This window comes from Lissotriton vulgaris, chromosome 7 (genome assembly GCF_964263255.1).
Source record: "Lissotriton vulgaris chromosome 7, aLisVul1.2, whole genome shotgun sequence".
Taxonomy (NCBI): domain Eukaryota; kingdom Metazoa; phylum Chordata; class Amphibia; order Caudata; family Salamandridae; genus Lissotriton; species Lissotriton vulgaris.
Window position 1 is genome coordinate 937,281,111 of NC_141695.1, and position 5,928 is coordinate 937,287,038.

The 5,928-nt window shown below is 41.3% G+C and overlaps 1 pseudogene; it reads right to left on the reverse strand.

Annotated features, from left to right (window-relative positions):
* Positions 1–3,413: 3,413 nt before the first annotated feature.
* On the reverse strand, positions 3,414–5,702 carry LOC147702737 (protocadherin gamma-B6 pseudogene; annotated as a pseudogene).
* Positions 5,703–5,928: the final 226 nt, after the last annotated feature.

The following is a 5,928-nucleotide window of genomic DNA, read 5'->3' on the forward strand; positions in this document are numbered from 1 at the left end:
GCAAGGCCCCTGTGAATGTCTGCAACTAATTGACCACTCAGCTATTAAACAGATTACAAAGTTTTGATGAAAATCCTATTTAGAAGGCTAGCTACAACAGTCCTCAATATAGTGCAAGAGAATCAAACCTTATTTCTTCTTTTAGGTATAATTGCCATCAACACTCATTACCTGATTCAGTTGACTGATTATTGGGGGATTAATATGGTTTAGTTGGCTTCGTGCTGTTGGATGCCAATAAAGCCTTCTACTCCTGTATACTTCTTCTATCACAATGATGAGCAATGCCAGAAAACCGTATTTATGCATCAAGAGTGGAAACTGAACTCATCCTCTTTTACCAAGAGGATGGTTTTGGATAAGCAGCGGAAAGTACACATTTTAGCGGAAATTAATCATGTGTACACCTGTTGCACCGCGTTAGAACTAGTTTGCATCTAGCAGAGAATGGTGATCCAAAATATACCTTAAACGTGCTATGTACTCCTACCTTTGGCTTCACTTACAGCTTACATTTTCTATGAAAATCTATACAGTAGTAGATAATTATCTATAGGAACAATTCCAAACCTGAAGAACCATTCTGTTCATATAGTGCAGGTTAAATGCAGTTAATGTATTTCTCATCTGTAGATCTCCTGCTACAGGCTTCACTGTCACTGTAAACACATGAATGACTTGTTATACATTAATATTTTTGCAAGCAGGCCATGCAAACTGAATTTCAAATCTCCCCATATCTAAGTGGCTGCAGGAGCAGTCACCGGATAGACCAAGGGCAGCAGCAGGGACTGCCAGCATTTAGGCTTCTAGGCAGGGTCAGATTCACATTTTCTGTCCCACTTGTTGGCCACAGGACAAGCAGACACCTTGGTATTTGCCCCTATAGTGGGAGGCGAATTCTTGATTTTTGTGTATTTCACAGGGGAGGGTAGTGGAGAAGCAGTGTGCAGGGGGCTTGGGGTTTTACCCACACCATGATTATCCCCTGACTCTCTGTAGGTGCACCTTTAAAACCACCCAGGGGTGATTCACAAGATGGTATAAGCGCGAAGGGACCAAGATATGGCCTAGCTACATTGTCTATCCCATAAAGGGTTTCTGGATCCCATTTTTGGTAGCTCTGGCATGTTCTAGATCCAACTAACTAGGTCCAAAGGCCTTCCCTTTCATGAGGGAGTGGCCGAGTTTGCATTTCTTAAGCATTTAGTAATTGGAGTCCTAGATCCAATTTTAATGGGGATGGTGCTTGGAAGGCCACGTCTCTTGTTAGCCATGATTTTTGACATTTTTTATAGGAATTTTAAGGTCCAACCTTGTATTCTGGGTGATTTCAAAATATACAATCAATAAATGTTGCTTATGTGTCGTTTGGGGAAATCCAAACCGTCAGGCAATGTTTATTTCTCAAACACAAGTGTGGTGGTCACAGGATACTTCAATTGCTTCTCTGCTAGGGTGTGGTGGGGCATTGGCCTGGTGTAGTGCATGCATGCAAATGCCATCCACACTCATCCTCGGGGTCTCTCGCCCAATGTAGTCATTTTAAGAAACTGTTTAAATCGTCACAGACCTCATGTACTTTACTGCACTTAAAAGATAAATACAGTATATTTGTCTGAGAAATCATAGTAACATTACTAGACTTGTCTATAAACTCAATTTGACATACAATACACACATCAACAATGACTGCTCCAATGAGGAATGCCCATCGTTTTTGACATTATAAGCTGAATGAAACATTAGGCGCACCTACCTATCACATTACATATAACAAGCATAGGTTTTGCTGATTGAGCTATTGAAGATCAGAACAGCCGTCTCTACCTATCTGCCAATCAGATGTCTTCTAATAAATCAACATATACATTGACATATAAAACATAGATGTCTGTGGCTAGTAAACAAGGAATGCGGTTTACTAATCTATCATCACTATTGACCCCATAACAAGATTAACCTTAATGTTAATTTTTAATTTGTGCCACGATCAGAAAACATTAACAGTTAGGCAGCCTATGTTGATAAAACATTTATCTGATACTTTAGTATGCTAAACCTCTTATCTCATCAATCACATTTTGATTAGGCAAACCATCCTATACGAAGTATGACAACATTTTCTCACAACTCGTGTAAAATAAGCAAGTGGAAGTGTGTTCAAGAACACCCAACCAAAATACAAAATGCTGAGCTATAGAGTGGCCTTTGCAGTCACAGGTCACTTTAAAGGCAGGAACACACAATGTTCAGATAACTTCAAGGTTTACTTTACAGTTTAATGGTATATTAAAGTCGATTCAATAACCGAGAGTTGAATGAATTTATGCTGAGTTCTTCAGGCAACTCTTACAGTCCGGATAAACCAGAGGCACGCACTGGTAATTTATAGATATAAATCAATGTACAACATAAACATGAGTCAAAAGCACAGACATGGTAGGGGGTAAAGTGCTTTAGTCACAGGACTGTTTCAGAAAGTTGACTTTTTGCAGAAATTGATTTACGTTTTGTCATTAACAGTGGACGGTGAAGTCCAGAAGCCCCGTCATGATTTTCTGAGAGCTTGTTCTCACACGAATTGCCCATCAATGAGGGCTGCAGTATGTACCAATGGTGCAAATGCGATCTAATCATCAGTTACATACGTGCTGGTATACAAGCAGTCATTGCTGCTCAGTGGTGATTGAGCATACAGAAGATCTACTCTCAAATTAGAGTTACTCGGACTTTAAGTCATGTCTACCTTAAAGATATCCGTAAAAGCACTGGGAGGCAAGGGCATGAAATGATATTCGTTCATTTTTCATTTTTTCAATAAATCTAGAAGCACAGATAGGTCGCCAAAAATGGAGACATTAAAGATAGTACTGAAATAAGTGGGATGCCCATCAAGACTTGCGGAAGGGAAATGGTCACGGAGAGCAAAAGGAACCAGGCTGGTAATATTCCGCATAGGCTCATAGTTTCAAAACAATTTTTTTTAAGGTTTTGTTTTATCAATTCACACCTAAATTGCGTATTTCAATTTGGATTTAGCTAAGGATTAACATCACCAGACATTAAACCACAACTTTGAGAACACCAGCAACAACGTCAGGCTGACAGTTCTTTACATTACGAAATAGAAAACATTAGCTAACACCTAATTAATTAAAAGTAGACTTTTAAAAAACAGTGGTTAGAAACTAAATAACCATTAAACTTGTTTTAATGATAATATTTATAGATTATGACCCACAAAGACAGCATGGTCCGATTCATTGTCAGGCATACAAAGGTGTTCCATTTAAAAGTAAAAGCAAAAGGCAATGTTTGCTCACTCAACCACTTCAATAACGGAAGCAAGCAGGCAGGAAGACACAGACACACACACACACAAAGAAACCCAAATATTTCTATAGAATCGCCTATCCTTGCCTCACCTGTTCCAGGCTCTCGTCTGTTTTCCCGCCAAGAGACTCTTGTACAATCCCAGAATTGTTTGCAGAAAGAAGACTTGGTTTGGGGAAAATTAACTCATTTTGGCCACACTCCAGGGCTACAGCGACCTCGTAAGAGTAAGGCAGCGGCAGAGTCCCGTTTTGGTAGTTGGATGAGAATCTCGGATCTATATGGGAGTAGAGTGGAGGACACAGAGACTGGAGTATTTTGGGCTCGTTGTGTTTCCTACATCTGATAACCACTGCAACCATCAGAGTTAAAGTGAACAAAAGTGAGATTAAGGCCAAAGCTACAACTAAGTAGACCTTTAAGTTTGATTCGTTGTCTGGGTTATTTGCTTGGTTACTTAATTCCGGAAGTGCTTCATCCATGTTTTCTGCAAATATGATATTTAGAGTAACTTTGGCTGACAGAGATGGCTGCCCATTGTCTTTCACACAGATAACTATTTTCTGCTTAGTGACATCTTTCTCGAACAAGGCTCTTGTTGTCCGTATCTCTCCGTTATGTGCCCCGATTTTAAAAAGTGGTGATTCCGGGATATGAAGAAGGTGGTACGAGAGCCACGCGTTGTGTCCAGAATCCGCATCGACAGCCACCACCTTTGTTACAAGATAATCTTGACTGGAAGAAGGGGGGACCATCTCGAATAATATTGAGCCATCTGATTCAAGAGTAGGATAGAGGATTTCAGGAGGGTTGTCATTCTGATCGATAACCAACACCTTCATAGTAACATTACTACTGAGAGGAGGTGACCCATAGTCCATGGCCTTCACCTGGAACTGAAATTCTCTTACTTGCTCGAAGTCATATGAGCGCTGGGCATAGATCACGCCAGTCTGGGAGTTAATGGAAATATAAGATGAAAGGGGTGTGCCCTCCTTGAGATTACTCAATGAATATGTGACTTGGCCATTTTGACCGGAATCCAGATCAGTTGCATTTACCCGATAAATAGAAGCACCAGGTGCATTGTTCTCTGAGACATAAACATGGTACGAAGGCTGGATAAACACTGGAGGATTATCATTTATATCGGATAATTGTAATCGGATTGTTCTGCTTGTAGATAGAGGAGGGGATCCATGGTCTGTGGCTGTGACTGTGATGTTGTATTCTGGGACAGCTTCCCTGTCCAAGGCAGTTGCAGTCACAAGATTGTAATATTTTTGAGATGATGATAATAATTTAAAAGGCAGATGCTGTGCAATATGACACCTAACCTCGCCATTACCTCCAGAATCTGGGTCGTCAACATAGATCAGCGCCACAACTGTATCCGGTGGTGAGTTTTCAGGGACTGGATTGGTGATTGAAGTAAAAGTTATTTCAGGATCATTATCGTTTTCGTCAATAATCTCTATCAGCACCCGACAATGAGCAACATGCCCCCCTCCATCCTTTGCTTCCACTGTCAGTTTGTATGAAATAGTCTTCTCAAAGTCGAGAACCCCTTTAACTTTTATTTCTCCTGTATCTGCATCGAGGCTGAAGGTGTTAAGTGCATTGTCTGAGATGGTGCTGAAAGAGTAAGCAATTTTTGAATTTGACCCTTCATCCTGATCTGTGGCTTTCACCTGGAGCACCACTGTGTTACTCGTTGCCCCTTCACTAATGCTGGCTCTGTAGCTCTGTTGACCAAACAAGGGAACATTGTCATTGGCATCAAGAACATTAATATTAATGTCCACGGTGCTGGATCTGATTGGTTCTCCTCCATCAGAAGCAGTCAGAACCAAGTGATGAATACTTTGTGTTTCACGATCTAAGCCATTCTCCAGAACTAATTCTGCATGTTTAGAACCATCACTGTTTACCTTTTCTTCTAACGCAAAATGCGGGTTATCGCTCAGTGTATAGCCCTGCAGGGCATTAACGCCGATATCAGGATCTCGGGCATTTCCAAGGGAAATGCGCGCTCCCGGCAACGTGGACTCAACAAGTTCCAAATCGAGGGAATTCTTTAAAAAACTCGGAGTATTGTCGTTAATATCCTGTATTCGCACTTCCACGTGAAATATGTTCAAAGGATTCTCCGCAATGGTCTGAAACTTGATGGAACAACTGAGTGACTCCCCGCACAGCTCCTCACGGTCGATTCTGTCTTTCACAAGAAGATTCCCAGTTTCTGCGTTTAACGTAAAGTACTGATTCCCGGAAGCAGAAACAACACGGAGCTTCCTTTCAGAAAAGTCCCTTCTATTTAACCCCAAATCCTTCCCGATGTTCCCAACAACGGAGCCTCTCTTCATTTCTTCGGCAATCGAGTACTGTATCTGTCCGGTGACTCCCTCACAGAACCAGAATAACAACAGAAACATTACTTGCCGTCTGTCTCTCTGCTCTGCTTCTCCACGGAGGGCTCCCATAGCAGAAGAGTTGGTCTCTTTTGTTCAGAAAAATCCAGCCTTGAATGAGTAATCCGAGAAAATCAGCGCACGAAAATATATGGCTGCAGGCACACCGAGCAGCATATGA